The sequence below is a fragment of the Giraffa tippelskirchi genome, chromosome 10 (assembly GCF_054371585.1).
Source record: "Giraffa tippelskirchi isolate mGirTip1 chromosome 10, T2T-mGirTip1v1.2.pri, whole genome shotgun sequence".
Taxonomy (NCBI): Eukaryota; Metazoa; Chordata; class Mammalia; order Artiodactyla; family Giraffidae; genus Giraffa; species Giraffa tippelskirchi.
Window position 1 is genome coordinate 75077830 of NC_137284.1, and position 14933 is coordinate 75092762.

A 14933-nucleotide genomic window follows, 5' to 3' on the forward strand; every position below is an offset into this window, starting at 1 on the left:
GTGTCTCTATAATGGCAATATACCACTTCTTGGCATGATGTCCAACATTTCATGGATACTTTAGATTCCAAAGATCAATTGGACATTATCTGTGCACTCTCACGCAGCTAGTTGTTCGTGGTCTCATTAGAACAGTCTGAGTTTTAAGCCATCATTCAGCCTTTACTTTGATAATAAATGTATACTATAATAATGTAGCCAGAATTCGAGAGGTATTCTAAATTCTCATCAGCTTTAAGATGAAGAGCAGGAAATACTGGTGCTTCCTTTTGATCCTGTGCTATTGAATCCAATACGTTGGATGCTGACCCTACATACTGACCAATCAGTGTGCATCATGCATCAATATCTGTAGGTTGAAAAAAAAAAATGGCTTCCTTGGTGACTCAGATGGTAAAGAATCTAAGTGCAATGCAGGAAGTTGGGTTCTATCCCTGGGTTGGGAAGATTCCCCTGGAGAATGGAATAGCTACCCACTACAGTATTCTTGCCTGGAGAATTCCATAGACAGAGGAGCCCAGCGGGCTACATTCCATGGGGTTGCAAAGAACTGGACACTACTGAGTGACAGACACTCACTTTTCACTTTCACTTGGGAATTTTGGAAGCTGTACATTCCTGACTCAAAACAATAGCAAATCACACCTAAGCTCACACAGCTTTCTTTTAGGGGGAAGAGTATGTTTAGATCAGAAAACACCAGAAATATTCAGAAGTTTCCCTGGTAGCTCAGTCGGTCAAAAATCTGCCTGCAGTCCAGGACCCGGGTTCAATCCCTCTGGGTCAGGAAGATCCCCTGAAGCAGGAAATGGCAAACCACTCCAGTATTCTTGCCTGGAAAATCCCATGGACAGAGGAGCCTGGTGGGCTATGGTCCATGGGTCACAAGAGAAGGACACAATTAAATTCACCACCATTCAGAATCTAGTTATTCTCAAATAGATGAGAATATTTCTGTTTTTCACTTAGCTGATTTGGAATTGTCAGCTTCTGAAAATAAATGTCATCTGTTCTAATTTGAATTTGAAATCACTTTAAAATAATAGTATACTTAACACAGAAGACCTTCAATTTGAAATTCTGTCTTACACTCCATATAGCCCAGTCTGACATAGTAACTTTTTTAGTATGACAAGAATAATTTAAATGAATTAGAATTTTGACTTTCAGTTTATTATTAATTGATCTAGTGTATTATGAACATACATAACAAAGTAAGCTGAATATCAGTTGTATCTTTGAAACTTGTAAGCAATTAAATGAATATTAAAATATTTACCTGTAGCAAGAAAAAACTAGATTTAAAATGTTTGAAAATTACTTTTTCCTGTTTAAAATTGAATTTATTTTTTACTTTATTGATCAATATTTTTGATAATACAAGGATGTTTTTATTCATATGATTTATTTTTTACCTGTGTGTCTAGATAATTCCAAAAAATAAGCTTGAACAAATCCCATCACAGCACGACCACAGAGCTATCATTAAATTCAAATTGCTTATTCCCATAGCTATTGTCAGGAAATTTTGCAAACTCAATCCAAAGCTAATTTGTCATTAGTAATAATATTATTGTTATCATTGTTAGTTAGCATCAGGGTCTGCTGATACGTAAAATTAGGCCAAGTGTGAAATTTTTCTCTAACAGAAACCAAACCATTTTGCCTAAAGTGAAAAATTCCAAATATTCTCCTTTGATTCATGGAGGAAGTGACGCAGGGGTGATATGTAATTTTATAAATGAGGGTGTGTGGGATTGCTAGTGGGTAGGGAGATAAGGTTTTAGGGCACAGTAGATGAAACTAGTAGGATAAGAGTTGTACATGTTTTCTTTCATAATTAGAACAGGCAGCAAGTAGCTGAAATATATGTATGAATATGAGAAATGTGTGTGTGGTGTTGAGAATAGAAACAGAGCTCTAAGTAGCTACTTTGAAATGGGAGCACTGGAATGGAAATAGAAACCAGAATGCAGGATATACAATCAGGCCACTCCCCAGCACATTTTAAGGGATTGAATTTAAGGATCACAATAAATAATTTAAAAAATTCAACAAAATCTAACTTACTTAAGACTATGAGGATTCTTTTTTTTTTTTTTTTGATAATGTTATTAGAGTATAGTTGATTTACAATGTTGTATTAGTTTCAGGTGTACAGCATAGTGGTTCAGTTTACATATACATATATTCACTCTTTTTTAGACTCTTTTCCCATATGTTATTACAGAATATTGAGTAGAGTTCCATGTGCTACACAGTGGGTCCTTGTTGGTTATCTATTTTACATGTAGTAGTGTGTGTATGACTTCCCTGGTGGCTCAGGCGGTAAAGCGTCTGCCTACAATGCGGGAGACCCAGGTTCAATCCCTGGGTTGGGAAGATCTCCTGGAGAAGGAAATGGCAACCCACTCCAGTATTCCTGCCTGGAAAATCCCATAGGTGGAGGAACCTGGTAGGCTACAGTCCATGGGGTCGCAAAGAGTCGGACACGACTGAGCTACTTCGCTTTCGCTTTCCATGTGTGTATGTTATCCCAAGCTCCTAATTTATCCCTCCTCCCATGTTTCCTCTTTGGTAACCCTAAGTTTGTTTTTGAAATCTGGGAGTCTTCTTTAGTTCTGTAAATAAGTTTTTTTTTTAATAAGTTTCTTTATATCATTTTTAAAAAATTAGATTCCACATGTGACTGATATCATATGATTATCTTTCTTCAATATACTTCACTTAAGATGATAATCTCTTAGTCCATCCATGTTGCTGCAGATGGCATTATTGTGTTCTTTATTAAGACTAATATTCCATCTTATATATGTATTGCATCTTCTTTATCCATTCCTCTGTTGATGGACATTTAGGTTGCTTCCATATTTTGGCTGTTGTAAACCGTGCTGCAATGAACATTGGGGTGCACGCATCTTTTCTAATTATGGTTTTCTCTGGATATATGCCCAGCAGTGGGATTGCAGGATCATATGATAGTTTTATTTTTAGTTTTTTAATGAACCTCCATACTGTTCTCCATAATGGTTGTACCAATTTACATTTCCAGCAACAGTGTAGAAATGTTTCCTTTTCTCTACACCCTTTCCAACATTTATTGTTTGTAGACTTTTTGATGATGGCCATTCTGACCTGTGTGAGATGATACCTCACTGTAGTTTTGATTTACATTTTTCTGATGATTGGTGATGTTGAACATCTTTTCATGTATTTTTAGCCATTTGTATGTCTTCTTTGGAGATGTCTATTTAGATCTTCTGCTCATTTTTTGGTTTGGGTTTTTTTTTTTTTTTTTGACATAGAGCTGCATCTGTTGTTTGTATATTTTGGAGATTAGCCCTTATCAGTCACTTTGTTTGCAAATATTTTTTCCCATTCTGAGTTGTCTTTTCATTTCATTTACGGTTTCCTTAGCTGTGCAAAGGCTTTTAAGTTTGATTAGGTCCCATTTGTTTACATTTGTTTTTATTTTTGTTACCCTAAGAGGTGGATCCAAAAAGATGTGGCTGAGGTTTATGTCAGAGTGTTCTGGCTTGGTTTTCCTCTAAGAGTTTTATAGTGTCCAGACTTACATTTAAGTATTTAATCCATTTTGAGTTTATTTTTGTATATGGTCTTAGAGAATGTTCTAATTTCATTCTTTTACATGCAGCTGTCTAGTTTTCTTAGCACCAGTTATTGAAGAATCTGTCTTTTCTCCATTGTATATTCTTGCTTCACTTGTCATACATTAGTTGACCATTGGTGCATGGATTTATTTCTGGTCTTTCTATCCTGTTCTATTGATCTGTATATCTATTTTTTTGTGCCAGTGCCATACTGTTTTGACTACTGTTGGTTTGTAGTGTAGTCTAAAGTGAGTGAGCCTGATACCTCCATTTCCTTTTTCCTTTCTCAGGATTGCTTTGGCTATTTGGGGTCTTTAAAAATGTTTTTGTTCTAGTTCTGTGAAAAATGCCATTGGTAACTTGATAGGCATCGTGTTGAATATGTAATTTCCTTGGGTAGTGTAGATTTTGACAATATTGATTGTCAAGAAATAGTACATTTCAAACCAAGAAATAGTACATCTTTTCATCTCCTTGTATCATCTTTGATTTTTTAAGACTATGAAGGATGCCTTATGAGGGACATCATCATATTTTCTTAGCTTAGGGCTAACTAGTTTAATGTCTCAGTCTCCTTGTTATCAGAAGCCAGTTTTTTCTGTCTTGGCCAAATATTAGATAAATTGGTGTCACATCCCAGAAAGCTCTGACAAATATTTATTTATAGAAAAAGAACCCACCATTCTTTTTGGACCATACTTCACAGTATGTGGGATGTTGGTTCCCCTACCAGGGATCAAACCTGCACTCCTGGCAATGGAAGTATGGAGTCTTAACCGCTGGACCATAGAATAGCTCCTTATAAAGAAAATACAGAAGCTTAAAACTGTTGGTGACAATCATCCTCAACCAGGTTAATTTGTGGCTGAACCCAACTTCAAGAAAATGGGCCATCTTGTAGAAACAGAAGCAATATGTGTTAAATTGTGAAGTTTGGACCGAATATCTTAGTCCACTCTTCATCCCTATGGGAGCCATTTGAAAATAGTTCTGGAAATCTAAGTTTTAAAAAAGTAAAGCAAAGGGATTAGCATCCTATTAAGATATCTGCCTGCAATACAGGAGACACATATTCAATCCTTGGGTCACGAAGATTCCCCTGGAGGAGGAAATGGCAACCCACTACAGTATTCTTGTCTGGGAAATCCCATGGACAGAGGAGCCTGGTGGGGTACAGTCTATAGAGTTGCAAAGAGTTGGAACAACCGAGTGACTGAGCGTGCACACACATGGAAAATATGCTGAATCTCACAAATAAGAGTGAGGCACAAAGTGAGGCAACAAATGAGGCACAAAGACCACATACCATATGATTCTATTTACATAAAATTAAAAAAATTATAATGTAAAACTATTTGGTCTAGGTAGAATTGTATATAGTGGATATTGTTTGAGTAGTAAGTCCAAACAGGAAGGGAGCATATAAGAACTTTGGGCTCTTGAAAATGTTATATGGGTGTGTACAGTTTGTTAAAAATGTATCAAGTCATATACTTGTGATAAGTGCATTTATCTGTAAGTCTACTGTAGTTTGATAAATTAAGTTAAATAAATTCAAAAAGAACAAAGTTAGAATGAATTAAATAAGCTTCTTGTTCTTTTCTTTTGGACTCAAGTTGTGTAGCTACAGAGTAAGAGTTATTTTGCTAGCATTAATGGATTTATCCCTTTTTAATTCATGGGGTATAGTAATCTAATGTTTAGCATTGACTAGCATGGAAAGGTACTCAGAATTCACTGCAGAACATTTTCAAGGAATGCCTTTGATAGTCTGTGTTGTAATGTACAAGATAAACCCCAGTGAAGTCCTTTGAAGGCTACTAAATGTTGGGCTCACTGCTGGAACACTTAACTTCTTTGACCTTTACTGAAGTCATGCCAGGAGCTCTATAGAGTACTGTGTTGTTTCCTGAAACACACTGTCACATGGGACTAGAAATTCAATCAGAAATCTGACTTTTTGCCCATAGGTTCTGGTGTGGCTTAATTAAACTAGAAAAAAAAATAATAAAAATTCTTACATTTTGATGCTGGTTGAATATCTATGTAAGATGTAAAAACTAAAAGTCAAAATATTCAGAATATGTTTTCTAATTCCTTTTGTTATTGAAGCAAAGAGTTTCAAGTTATATAAAGTTCTGGATATTAACTTGTCCATTGAACCTTAGGTTTATAATTGATGTAAATTCTTAGTATACCAAGCTGTGTATTAACATTTAGCAATTTTTAGGCATTTTCTACACCTAATGTATTTTTAAAATATCATATGTATTTGTTCAAGGGAAAATATTCTAAAACTTGAGCCATATAATTGTAAAAGCCTCAATATATCAGAGTTTAAATCCTTTAGCCTTTCAGGTTTAAGGTGTTTTTTAATACAATTTAAAATGCATGTTTAATGTCACCTTAGAATTCAAGCTCATCTCTCTTCAACTTGGACAGATCAGTTGTACAGATGTGTATGACTCTTTGCGACCCCATGGACTGCAGATTGCTAGGCTTCTGTGTCCTTCACCATCTCCTAGAACTTGCTCAAATCCATGTCCATTGAGTCGGTGATGCCATCCAACCATCTCATCCTCTGTTGTCCCCTTCTCCTCCTGCCTTCAGTCTTTCCCAGCATCAGGGTCTTTTCTAATGAGTTGGCTCTTCGCATCAGGTGGCCAAAGTATTGACCTTTTTTTATATATCAAGCGTGTGTGTTTGTGGTTAGTTGCTCAGTCATGTCTGACTCGTTGTGACCCCATGGACTCAGAGTAACCTGTGAGGCTCCTCTATCCATGGGATTCTCCAGGCAAGAATCCTGGAGAGAGTTGTCATGCCCTCCTCCAGGGTATCTTCCAGACCCTGGGAATTGATCCTGTGTCTCTTATGTCTCTTGCATTGACAGGCGGGTTCTTTACCACTAGTGCCACCTGGGAAGCTCTATTTACCAGGCAGTAAGTGAAAACCTTTATATAATTAATCTACTTGTTACTCAGATAACTCTAGCAATAACTGAGGCTTACTAAGATCATGTAGTTTATCCAAGGTAATTCTACTGGTAAAAATCAAAATAGAGATCAAAAGTCAGGCAGTTTAAATCCAGAGCACTTGTTTTTAACAAAAAGTGGCAATGAGTATTGCTCCTAACTGTACCACACAGTTGACCCTTGAACAACACAGTTTTGAACTGCACCAGTTCACTCATACACCGATTTTTTTTTTCCGCAAACATACAACTGGTTCTCGGTATTCACAGGTTTCTGAATCTGCAGACACAGCCACTGCAAATTGAAGTTTCTGGGGGTTCCTTAATCCTTGCATGCTGAACTGTGCATTTGAAGGATACACTGTGGGACTTGAGCATCCATGGATTTTGGTATCCATGGCAGGTGCTGGGACCAATCCACTGTGGATACTGAGGGACAACAGTGTATGTGTTTCTGTTGTAATATAATGTACAGGCAATATAATACAATAAATAACATTGCCTGTGTACATGTACACTATACATATGTGTATATATTTTGTATTATAAATTCATCTGTATGTTATACATTGTAAAAAATGTCTACCTTTTTCCAAGGAATAGAGAATCTTTTTATGTCTGATTTTATTTCAGGCCATAGATGATACATCAAAATAGACAGAGATTGTTATAGATTTCATTATCAGATTATTAAAATTAAAGTAAAAATGAAACTATGCATGACAAGTAGACACCTCTTGGTCACTTGAAAATGTGAAAATTGAAAACCAGAAACAAACCAAAAAGAATATTATTCTCCATAATTTTGTGGACAAATTATTAGTTGAGTCACATTTTGGAAATCAAGACATTTATAACACAGTATATCTCCAGCAGGAACTACTGGAACATTCTCATCAGAGTTAAAATCTAAAACACAAATAATTTTCTCTAAATTAAAAAAAAAACAAACATTTAACTCAAGATAGAATGGAAACAGCAGGACAAACTAGAGCAAATGGAAGAATTTAATAAAGATCAAGGAGAAAATTAATAAACTGTAAATCAAAATAAAAATTACTCATTGTTTAGAGAGACTAGGCTATGAAGCAAAAAAATGGGAGAAAAGATAGAAAATTAAGTCAATCTAGATTCAGAGAGATTTTTAAAAACATCTGAAAGTAACATGTAATAAAATTAATAATAATAATAAAACAAATTGCTACTGGAAAAATATAAATTTACATATGTTTTAATGTTCTGAAAGCTTAGGCTATCTAATATTGCCCCTAGTTTTAAAAGTACCCTAGAGTTTATAAGTAATGTAGTATATAAAAAAGGTAGGTAAGTATTGAAAAATGTATAAAATTATGTTATGCATGTATGATTATCTACCAGGATAGTTTAAACAAATAAATTGAAAATCTGTCCAATTCAATAAGAGGATTCAGTAGAAGTCTAGTTAAAATACTAAGTATTCAGATGGACTGGGGATAGGGGGTGGCCTGGGACTTTTATATAACCACAAAAATGGTTCTATCTCTATCAGAGCTCCCATAGAGTTAGTCTAGTTACCAAATATGGATGATATTCTATTCTATGGGTCAGAATTAAATGACACGTTGATCCACTTGAGCCATTAAATGCTCCCTGTTGTACAATTACACCCAGGTCTGCAGAATGAACCAGACCATTTTTATTGTGACTATTAATGAGAAAATATTTTTCTTCATATTGTTTATTCTTTACATTAAGTGTAAACATGATGTAATACTTTAATAAAGGTAATAAAATCAGTTTAGTTCAGTTCAGTCGCTCAGTCATGTCTGACTCTTTGCGACCCCATGGACTGCAGCATTCCAGGCTTCCCTTCCATCATCAACTCATGGAGCTAACTCAAACTCATGTAAATTGGGTAGGTGATGCCATCCAGCCATTTCAGCCTCTGATGTCCCCTTCTCTTCAACCTTCAATCTTTCCCGGCATCAGGGTCTTTTTCCAATGAGTAAGTTCTTCCCATCAGGTGGCCAACATATTGGAGTTTCAGCTTCAGCATCAGTTCTTCCAATGAATATTTAGGACTGATTTCCTTTATGATTGACTGGTTGGATCTCCTTGCAGTCCAAGGGACTCTCAAGAGTCTTCTCCAACACCACAGTTCAAAAGCATCAATCCTTCGGCGCTCAGCTTTCTTTATAGTCCAGCTCTCACATCCATACATGACTACTGGAAAAAACCATAGCTTTAACTAAATGGACCTTTGTTGGCAAAGTAATATTTCTGCTTTTTAATATGCTGTCTAGGTTGGTCATACCTTTCCTTCCAAGGAGCAAGCGTCTTTTAATATCATGGCTGCAGTCACCATCTGCAATGATTTTGGAGCCCAAGAAAATAAAGTCTGTCACTGTTTCCATTGTTTTCCCATCTATTTGCCATGAAGTGATGGGACCAGATGCCATGATCTCAGTTTTTTGAATGTTTAGTTTTAAACCAGCTTTTTCACTCTCCTCTTTCACTTTCATGAGGAGGTTCTTCAATTCCCCTTCGCTTTCTGCCATAAGAGTCATGTCATCTGCATATCTGAAGTTACTGATATTTCTTCCTGCAATCTTGATTCCAGCTTGTACTTCATCCAGCCCAGCATTTGGAATGATGTACTGTGTATGTAAGTTAAATAAGCTGGGTGACAGTATGCAGCCTTGACATACTAGTTTCCGAATTTTCAACCAGTCTGTTGTTCCATGTCCAGTTCTAACTATTGCTTCTTGACTTGCATACACATTTCTCAGTAGGCAGGTCAGGTGGTCTGATATGCTCATCTGTTTCAAAATTTTCCACAGTTTGTTGTGATCCACACAGTTAAAGGCTTTGGTATGGTCAATAAAGCAGAAAGAGATGTTTTTCTGGAACTCTCTTGCTTTTTCTATGATCCAGCAGATGTTGGAAATTTGATCTCTGGTTCCTCTACCTTTCCTAAATCCAGCTTGAACATCTGAAAGTTCTTGTTTACGTGCTATTGAAGCCTGGATTGGAGAATTTTGAGCATCACTTTGCTAGCGTGTGAGATGAATGCAATTGTGCAGTAGTTGGAATGTTCTTTAGCATTGCCTTTCTTTGGGATTGGAATGAAACTGACATTTTCCAGTGCTGTGGCCACTGATGAGTTTTCCAAATTTGCTGGAATGTTAAGTGCAGCACTTTCACAGCATCATCTTTTAGGATTTAAAATAGCTCAACTGTAATTCTATCACCTCCACTAGCTTTGTTTGTAGTGATGCTTCCTAAGGCCCACTTGACTTCAGATTCCCGGATGTCTGGCTCTAGGTGAGTGATCACACCGTCGGGATTATCTGGGTCATGAAGATGTTTTTTGTATAGTTCTTCTGTGTATTCTTACCACCTCTTCTTAATATCTTCTGTTACTGTTAGATCCCTACCATTTCTGTCCTTCATTGAGCCCATCTTTGCGTTCAAATCGATATATCTTTCCTTTTCCTCTTTGCTTTTCACTTCTCTTCTTTTCACAGCTATTTGTAAGGCCTCCTCAGACAGCCATTTAGCCTTTTTGCATTTCTTTTTCTTGGAGATGGTCTTGATCTCTGTCTCCTGTAAAATGTCATGAACCTCCGTCCATAGTTCATCAGGCACTCTGTCTCAGATCTAGTCCCTTAAATCTATTTCTCACTTCCACTGTATAATCATAAAGGATTTGATTTAGGTCATATCTGAATGGTCTAGTAGTTTTCCCCACTTTCTTCAATTTAAGTCTGAATTTGGCAATAAGGAGTTCATGATCTGAGCCACAGTCAGCTCCTGGTCTTGTTTTTGCTGACTGTATAGAGCTTCTCTATCTTTGGCTGCGAACAATATAATCAATCTGATTTCGGTATTGACCATCTGGTGATGTCCATGTGTAGAGTCATATCTTGTTTTTTGGGAGAGGGTGTTTCCTATGACCAGTGCGTTCTCTTGGCAAAACTGTTAGTCTTTGTTCTTCCTTTTGTTGTCCCAAAGCCAAACTTGCCAATTACTTCAGGTAACTATTGACTTCCTACTTTTGCATTCCAGTCCCCTATGATGAAAATGAAATCTTTTTTTTGGTGTTATTTCTAGAATGTCTTGTAGTTCATCATAAAATCATTCAACTTCAGTTTCTTCGGCATTAGTGGTTGGGGCACAGACTTGGATTACCATGATATTGAATGATTTGCCTTGGAAATGAACAGAAATCATTCTGTCATTTTTGAGATTGCATCCAAGTACTGCATTTTGGACTCTTTGTTGACTGTGAGGGTTACTCCATTTCTTCTAAGGGATTATTGCCCACAGTTGTAGATATAATGGTCATCTGAGTTAAATTAAATGGACTGTATACAGAAGCTCTATACAGTCCTTTTTAGTTCACTGATTGCTAACATGTTGATGTTCACTCTTGCCATCTCCTATTTGACCACTTCCAATTATCCTTGATTCATCAACCTAACATTCCAGGTTCCTATGCAGTATTGTTCTTTACAGTATTGGACTTTACTTCCATCACCAGTCAAATCCACAACTGAGCTTGTTTTCTTTTTGGCTCTGTCTCTTCATTCTTTCTGGAGTTATTTCTCTACTCTTCTCCAGTAGCATATCAGGCACCTACCTACCTGGGAATGCATCTTTCAGTGTCCTATCTTTTTGCCTTTTCATACTGTTCATGGGGTTGAGAAGGCAAGAATACTGAGTGGTTTGCCATTCCCTTCTCCAGTGGACCACGTTTTATCAGAACTCTCCACCATGACGCATCCGTCTTGGGTGGCCCTACAGGGCATGGCTCATAGTTTCATTGAGTAAGACAAGGCTGTGATCCATGTGATCAGTTTGGTTAGTTTTCTACGATTATGGTTTTCATTCTGTCTGCCCTCTGATGAATAAGGTTAAGAGGCTTATGGAAGCTTCCTGATGGGAGAAACTGACTGTGGGGGAAACTGGGTCTTGTTCTGATGGGCAGGGCCATGCTCAGTAAATGTTTCTGGCATAGAAAATACTACAATAACAAATTAGTGGGTACTTAAGATTTGAAAAGAGGATACTTTTCAGTGTAACAATTAGAAAAGAGGGAGAAAGTATTTCTGGAAGGTAAATCAGTGTATGCAAAGAAGCAAAACATGAGAATGCTTGCTCAGGATTAAATTCTTTCTGCTGGAGGTTCATCATACAGATAGTGAGAGCCAAGGCTGGAGATGTAGATGAGGTCTCATTTAAGAAGGATTTTGCTAATTCTAAGCAAACAGATATTAAATATATAGATGGATGGATGTGAGGGTTGTAGGTATACATGATGTATGAACAGAACTTTAAGTGCTCAATTTTGCTTATTCTACCAGCCACTTATGTTGCACCAACCTCTAACAGAATTGTCACTATTAGTTTTTAAATAATGTACTTCATTTCATCTTGAACAGATACTCTCTAATTTGGAGCAGAATATATTCATGTCCTTTCTGAGGCTACCTTGAAAAATATACTAGAGATTTACTGAGTTTAGAGTAAGAATAAAACCTTGCATTTCTTAGCACATGGAATGAAAGAAAAATTAAATTGCATTCATCTATTAGTTCTTAAGATGAGGAATTAATCTTAAATCATTTTTGTATTCTTTTATTAAAGCTAGAGTATTATAATAGCTCTAATTTTTTATCTTTTTATGAGCACACAGCAATTACTGAATTTTTCTTCTAAAAATTTTTTTCCTCTAAAACACAGGATAGAGGTGCCTGAAACTTTTGCCCTTCAAATGTCCCTTAATGGACGTAAAGGTGGAAAAAAATCACTTTTATGCGGACAGAGATGCCTTTAGCCTTTAGCATACATAAACCACACTGAATATACAAACTGAATTTCTTGATAGAGATTTTATTTGTGTTATTATGTGTCAGTCAGTAAGTAAGGAATTTATGAATAATTAAATTATTCTCAAAATAAATGAGATGAGTTTCTTTCACTTGATTATTAATTATAGGAATTAACTTTGAATCCTTGGACCTGCTGCTGAGTTGCTCAGACTGAAAAGTACAAAGTGAAGACCCTGCTGTGTGGGTAAACTGATGACTCACTTTTAATATCAGGTTGAGCCAGGAACTCCGCTCTGCCAAGTTAACTCCACAGGGAGTCCCACTTCAACCCACTCACATTTCCTAATAACAGCAATCTCTTCCAACAGAGCTGAAATAAACTTCTCTTTGCCAAAGAGCTTCTCTTTGGCATTTTGATTTGTAAATGGAGGAACGTGTAAAATAATGAATTTCAGTGGTTTCTAGGATAACAGTTTAAAATAAAAAGAAAACTTAAACAGTGACAATGGCATGCAATTGTGTCCTAATAAAGATTTTAAAGGTTCGCTTTTAGCATACATTTTGTCTCCATTTTAATTACAAAATTATTCTACCTGCAGAACCAGAGGATAATTTTGCTGTTATTTATAATAGGAAGATGGTAGTAGGGAGAAAGGGTATTTATAAATTTATGCTTGTAAAAACAGGAGTTTGAAAGAAGTTTAATTTATAAACCTGGGGCCAAAGAAGTTTCATGTGATATAGGCCATGCATTTCTGTGTTTTGACGTTGGGATTTAAACTATCACACTGGTTAGGATTTTTATGACTCCTTTAGACATGTTTATTTGAAATCTCTCTGGCTTTGCTTGGTGAACTCTAGATGTGAAAAAATAACCTGAGGACACACACTCACCTCTGGCAGATTTGTTTCCCATTTTTCTCCTTTTAGAACTCTGGCTCTGTCACTATTGCCACCCAGATCAAAAGCCCCATGTTTATTGTCCTGGCCACATGATGGAAAATATATCTCTGGGTAAGTCTTGCGTTAGGTTTCCTGCCTGAAAAGACAAAATGTTTTCTGTTCAGACACAAAGATTGTTCTTAAAGAAGCTTGGTGTTTGCCCATGAAACTGCACTGCCACAGTGATGGCAAATCCAGCAGCATTTTGAAATGGTAACAAATCACTGTTTTGGTTTTGTTGCTTTAATGTTCACCTCCCTTCCCTCTCAGCAATAGCACTGGAGTCCTTTGTAAAAGTCATTCTAACTACTTCCCTGCACATTGCTCTACCTCAGGCTGAAAGAGGCAGTTGGAAGTACAAAGGACTGGTAATTTGAAATGTTTTAAGGAGCTGGAAAGGTGAGCCACAGATCAATCATGTTTCCTAAATTCCAGAGTGGTGCCTTTGTGATACTGCAGGAATATGTTCAGGGAATTAAATAAGCAGTCCTTTAATTGACTAGATCTAAGACTAGTGCCAAGGGACACAGGCTTACTGAATAGCAAGATTTCAGTGACTATGGTAAGAGCAGCTGTGTCTGGTGGTCTATGCACCGTGTATAGATATGGTCTATTACAGTAGAGAATTGTTGACTTTTTAAAATTAGAAATCCTATTTTGAGGCCTGAACTCAAGATGAGTTCTCTCTTCTGCTTTGTAGAGGAGGGTATTTGAAAGAAGAAGAGGAAGGGAAGGAGAAGGAAAAGAAGAAGGGGAAAGAGAAAGAGGAGGAGGATAAGAGGAACTAAGAAAAAGAGAAGAAACAGAAGTAACTAAAATAGACTGCATGATAAATAACTGTATGTATCAAGACATTTACATTCAAATATGACATAGAATATGACAGAATGTAGTCCAGTATATCAATCACGTTGATAAATATATGCAGATTAACAAATCTATTAAGAGACAAGAGGTCTTATATTGTCCAAAAATCAGCATTTAATACTATGCTTATGTGAGAGACACATATAAAAAGCAAGTAGAAAGAAACTGAGAGGAAAGTAATACACTAGGCAAATTTAAATGAAATAAAGTAGAGCTCATGAAATTAATAACTGATTGTGTAGATGAGAAATAGAATTAAAAGATGCAAAGGACATTTTTTAATGCTTGGCCACAATTCAAAATGAAGAGGAAGTATATAGGTATACTTATATACCTAACATTTATATATGTATATATATGTGTGTGTGTGTGTGGTATATACACATATATAAAACAATAACCTAACAAATTTTGTAAAGCGAAAACAACAGATGATATTTGGAGAGATAGATACATTAACAAAGAAAGATTTTAACATAAGTCACTCCTTCAAAGGTAGATGGAGTAGAGAAAAAAAGTTATTGAAGACCTATATCCCAAAGTCAGTATGATAATTCTGATAAATACACATACTGAACCCATTAATGAGAATACATCTTATTCCCACAAATTTGAAAGAGTAGAAATAACACAAAGAGCTTTTTCTGACTGTAGAACAATGTAAAATAAGGACTATCACTTGCCATCCAGTTCTACAAAGAATGTCATTGGCTGCTGCCCTCTCTGACC

At 36.2% G+C, this 14933-nt stretch overlaps 1 long non-coding RNA gene and 1 other non-coding gene across 4 annotated transcripts in view; both read left to right on the plus strand.

The window, feature by feature from the left end:
- The window catches only part of LOC145524472 (uncharacterized), a 517399-nt gene that overhangs the window by 300158 nt on the left and 202308 nt on the right, over positions 1-14933 (plus strand). The gene's annotated exons all lie outside the window — the stretch shown is intronic.
- TRNAC-ACA (transfer RNA cysteine (anticodon ACA)) lies at positions 2311-2382 on the plus strand. The gene has a single exon. It is a non-coding gene; the product is annotated as a tRNA-Cys (tRNA).